General features: G+C 46.2%; 1 non-coding gene across 1 annotated transcript; it reads right to left on the bottom strand.

Moving 5' to 3' along the window:
* Nucleotides 1–1,139: 1,139 nt before the first annotated feature.
* Nucleotides 1,140–1,246, bottom strand: LOC123455627. The gene has a single exon (XR_006634017.1). It is a non-coding gene; the product is annotated as a U6 spliceosomal RNA (small nuclear RNA).
* Between the last annotated feature and the right edge of the window lie 4,168 nt (nt 1,247–5,414).

The following is a 5,414-nucleotide window of genomic DNA, read 5'->3' as shown; positions in this document are numbered from 1 at the left end:
GGAAAACAGTGTGGAGGTTCCTAAAGCAGCTAGAGATTGATCTACCATATGACCCAGCTATAGCACTCCTAGGCATATATCCAAAGGACTCATCTCATTTCCTTAGAAGTACATGCTCAACCATGTTTATTGCTGCTCAATTTGTAATAGCTGGGAAATGGAACCAGCCTAGATGTCCCTCAACAGATGAGTGGATAATGAAGATGTGGTACATTTATACAATGGAGTTCTACTCAGCGGTAAAGAAAAATGAAGTTATGAAATTTGCAGAAAAATGGATGGACCTGGAAAGTATTATACTAAGTCAGGTAACCCAGGCCCAGAAAGCCAAGCGCCACATGTTCTCCCTCATATGGGGATCCTAGCTACAGATGACTGGGCTTCTGTGTGAGAATGAAAATACTTAGTAGCAGAGGCCAGTAAGTTGAAAAGGAGACATAAAGGGTGGAGAAAGGAAGGGAGGAGGATACTTAATAGGTTGATATTGTATATATGTAATTACAATGATTGTAATGGGGAGGTAATATGATTGAGAATGGAATTTCAAACGGGAAAGTGTGGGGGTGGGGAGGGTGGGAATTACCATGGGATATATTTTATAATCATGGAAAATGTTAATAAAAATTAAAAAAAAAAAATAATGGTCTGACAAGCTGGAGAGATGCCTTAGTGGTTAAGTGATTGCCTTGTGAAGCCCAGTACCAACATAAGCCACATACAGAAGGTGGCAAATGCATCTGGAGTTCATTTGCAGTGGCTGGAGGCCCTGGTATGCCCATTCTCTATCTATCTGCCTCTTTCTCTCACTGTCTGTTGCTCTCAAATAAATAAATAAAAACAAACAAAAAAATTAAGAAAAAACTTGAAAAATATATACTGGACTGGAGATATGGCTTACTGTTTAAGGCTCTTGCCTCTAAAGCCAAAGGACACAGGCTCAATTCCCCAGGACCTATGTCAGACAGATGCACAAGGTGGCACATGAGTCTGGAGTTTGTTTGCAGTGGATGGAGGCCCTGGAGTGCCAATTCTCCCTCCCTCCCTCCCTCCTTCTCTCTCTCTCTCTCTCTCTCTCTCCCTCTCTCTCTCTCTCTCTCTCTGTCTCTCTCATAAACAAATTAAAAAAATATATTTAAATAAAAATTATGGAATACTTCACAAAGTTGCATGTCATCCTTGCACAGGGGCCATGCTAATCTTCTCTGTATCATTCCAATTTTAGTATATGTGTTGCCAAAGTGAGCTCTCTTTTTTATTTTAACAATTTCCTATTATTTTTTGAGATCTTATTTACTTTTTAGAAGTGGAGGAGATAGAGAACGGGCACACCAGGGCCTCTGACCACTGCACACAAACTCCAGATACATGCGCCATCTGGCTCTGTGTGGGTATGGGCTGCTGAACGCGGGCCCTTAGGCTTTGTAGCAAGCACCTCGGTGGCTGAGCCATCTCTCCAGCCCTCAACTGCAAACAAACTTGGGACACATGCTCCACTTTGTGCATCTGGGTACTGGAAAACTAACCCTTGGCGGTCAGGCTTTGCAAGTGAGCCATCTCTCCAACCCTGCGCTTTCCATGTTTACAGAGCTTATTCCTATTATATACAAGCATCCTTCTCCAACTGAAATCTGTCTCATGGGCTCCTTTCCTAGGTGTCAACAGCCTTGCTGATCTATAGTCAAGCAACCTTAAACGCACCACCACCATCAGAAGCTGCCCACCCCACCTCACCCCCAGAGCCCTTGCAAGCTTTCTTCTCATCATCCAACACTCAGGACAGCTGTGAGCCACCTCTGGGGATGTCCACACAGAAGACAACTCCATTCCAACCCAGTTACTGAGCCCTGCGCAAAGGCACATGGGAGGCCTGCCCCTCAGTTGGCCCTGGGGCCACGGGTCCCTCCAATGTCCGTCTTAGGAACAGCATAGTACAGGATGCGGGGCTGGGCACTGGCCTTTTCATTCAGCTAACTTGTGCCACACAGGCCCCTGTGTACCTTGCAGGCTGATACACAGACACACAGAGCAAGGTTACCAACTGAGACACTGAGCGGCTTACACAGCACCTATTCCTCCGAGGGCACCTCTGTAAAGCGGTCCCCTATGGCCAAGGAACATCCGTGGCAAGGCCCTGGTGCACTCTGAGACGGGTGGTGCCCAGGGTTCCGCCTCTTGCTTCTTGCATGATACACACAGTGCTTTGGTTCAAGCAGAAGCCCAAGGTACCCTGAGCCCTCAGTCATTGCAACAACCTATGGGCAGTTTCTTGTGTCTCCACTATTGCTAGCAACATTGTCGCATTTGGGGGTGACCCACTTCACTGGCTGGCTAGTGGCTGCAAAACAACCCTCTGCTTATTTGGGGGGGTTGCTGGAAAGTGCAGGGTCAAAGCACCTCTAGAGACAGACATGGTACTATGCCCCAGAAAAGCTGAAACTGGCACTACCCATGATTTCCCACTACCTCCATGCCTCAGACACACTGAGCCACACAAAATGACCTACCTAGAAATAATGAGACCTGCCGTTTCTCCTGAAGCCAGGTGAGGCATTTGCAAAGCGCTTTCAGTGTTTCAGTTTTTCTCACCCCTTCAGCATTTCTGGGGGGGGGTACTTAGCTATTATCTTCTCATTTCACAAGGGAGACACTGAGATTTAAGGGCGACTTCTCTAAAGACAAACAGGTGGGAATTACAGGAACCAAGGGTTAGAGCTGGGATTCAAACATGGACCTCAGCACGAATATGTCAGCCAGAGCTCTTCACAGACAAAAAAAAAAGTCAAAAGGAAATAAATATTCCTAGATTTAGACAGAGATTTGGGGTTTTTTTGTTTGTTGGGATGTATATATATAATATATATAATAAAAATTATACTTACATATATAATTTTTTTGAAGGAGATTGAAGCAGGGTCTTACTCCAGCCCAGACTCACCTGGAACTCACTCTGTAGCCCAGGTTGACCTTGAACTCATGGCAATCCTCCTGCTTCAACCTGCCAAGTGATAGGGCTATAGCTTTGAGCCACGATGCCCAGCTTCATTGATTTATCTTTTTAATTTATTTTATTTTATTTATTTATTTATTTAACAGACAAAGAGGGAGACACAGAGAGAGAATGGGCCCTCCAGGGCCTCCAGCCACTGCAAACAAACTCCAGACACGTGCGCCCCCTTGTGCATCTGGCTAACGCGGGTCCTGGGGAATCAAACCTGGGTCCTTTGGCTTTGCAGGCAAACGTCTTAACCGCTAAGCCATCCCTCCAGCCCTCACAGATTTATTTTTAGGGAGAGTCTCACCGTTATGGGGCTGAGCAGTCTCACCTCTGGAAGGTAGGCTGGCAGGCTAGAGAACCAGGCACAAGCTTTAGCTACAGCCATGCAACGGAAATTCCTCTCCCCAGGAAACCGCAGGATTTGCTCCTGAGGTCTTCTGGGGACTGGATGAGGCCCTCCCACCATTCCCAACAGTGAGCTGGTTACAGAATGTGCGCACATCTACAAAACACCTTCAGTGCAACACCCGGCGAGTGCTTGATTGCTTAACTGGGGACTTATCACCCAGCCAGGCTGACACTTAAAACCAACATCACACATGGAAATAGTACACTGAGCCCTATAAACATATACAATCTTTATATGAGAATCTAAACCTTGTGGATGGGCTGGAGAGATGGCTTAATGGTTAAGGCGTTTGCCTGCAAAGCCAAAGGACCCAGCTTCGACTCTCCAGGACCCACGTAACCCAGATGCACAAGGTGGCATGAGGAAGGGGAAAGAGAAGGAGATGACGAGGAAGAGTAATAGAATACCTTTTCACTTTCCAAAGGATTCCAGCTTATACTGAATTTAAAACCCATTATAAAAAATGACTGCACACCTGTCTACATCCACAGCCAGATAAATCCAAGAGTCCTGGAACAGAAGCAATGCTTACCAGGCCTCTTCCTCCTCTGCCCTGTTCAGCTGGTGCCAGTCTCTCCTTTGTATAGATGCCAGCATATGTAGGTCACAATTTTAGCTGAGGCATTGGGGGTCTCATTCAGATGCTCATACAACTTTAGACCCACACCCTGGCGCACTCGACACTCCATTGATCATAAGCAAAACCAGTTCAGCAAAGGAACGAACCACATTCCCGAGAACACCTGAAAATACGTGTGTGCCAACTCAGTGTGGGTGGAGCCCGCGAAGGATCAGTCTCTTGAGAGAACAGACCTCAAGCTTTTCTTACTGGGAGCTGACCTTGGCGGCTGATGAGAAGAGCATGGTGTGGGGCTGAAGAGATGGCTCAGCAGTTAAGGCACTTGCCTACAAAGCCTAACAACCTGAGTTCGATTACCCAGTACGCACATAAAGCACAAAGTGGCACATGCATCTGGAATTTGTTTGCAGTGGCTAGATGCCCTGGCACATCCATTATTTCTCTGTGTGTGTGTGTGTCTCTCTCTGCTTGCAAATAAATAAAACAAATAAATTTAAAAAAAAAAAAAGCACAATGTGTTCTAGGAGAACAAGGACCAGTATGTCTGCCACTTCTGTGAAAGAGAGCTTTGCCTATTGCAACTGGCTGAGAAGTTATTCTGCCATCAACACCTTGATAAAGAGTACTGTGTGGCCTGGACCTGGTGGCACAGTCTGTAACCCCAGCTACTCGGGACACTGATGCCAGAGGATTGAGAGCTCAAGTCCTGGTTGGGCTACAGAATGAGTTTGAAGCCAGCTTAGCAAGACCTTATCCCAAAATAAAAAGTAGGGCTGAAGAAAGCACTGGAGATGTAGTTTATTGGCAGAGTTCTTGCCTGTCACGTATGAAGCCTTGGGTTCAATCCTAAGTAAAGGAATTTCTTTTTTAAGGTTGTTAGATTTTGGAATCAAGAGTAAGGCACTGAGAGAAGTTTTTCTTGTTTTAATTTATTGATTTTTGTTTGTTTGTTTGTTTTGCAAGGGAGGGTCTTGCTCTAGCTCAAGCTGACCTGGAATTCACTATGTAGTTTCAAGGTGACCTCAACCTCACAACTCACAGAAATCCTCCAACCTCTGACTCCAGAGTGCTGGGATTAAAGGCATGTGTCAACACATCCAGCTCTAATTTACTGATTTTTTTTATTAAAAGGTTGCACATATAGACCCCCTCTCCCTCACCCCAACTTTGCTGAAGTTCTTTGGTGGGGTCATTGGTGTTTATTCTGGGGTCCAAGAGGCCTCAATCAGTCCCTGTGTAGAAGGGGAAACATGGTGTCTCTGGGAATTCCCACCTACCCTGGGGCTTTTGCAATCCTCCCCCCACCCCCTTCCTCTTCCTCGATGCTCCCTGAGCCGTGGTGGGCAAGATAGAGATCGCACTTACTCTGGACCTCTGTTTGGATGAGGTTTGAGTGACCACAGTGTCTGTTGCCATTTTCCCGGAACTGG

This window comes from Jaculus jaculus, chromosome 17 (genome assembly GCF_020740685.1).
Source record: "Jaculus jaculus isolate mJacJac1 chromosome 17, mJacJac1.mat.Y.cur, whole genome shotgun sequence".
Taxonomy (NCBI): domain Eukaryota; kingdom Metazoa; phylum Chordata; class Mammalia; order Rodentia; family Dipodidae; genus Jaculus; species Jaculus jaculus.
The sequence above is the reverse complement of the archived record's forward strand: the minus strand, read 5'-3'. Positions and strand labels throughout refer to the sequence as shown.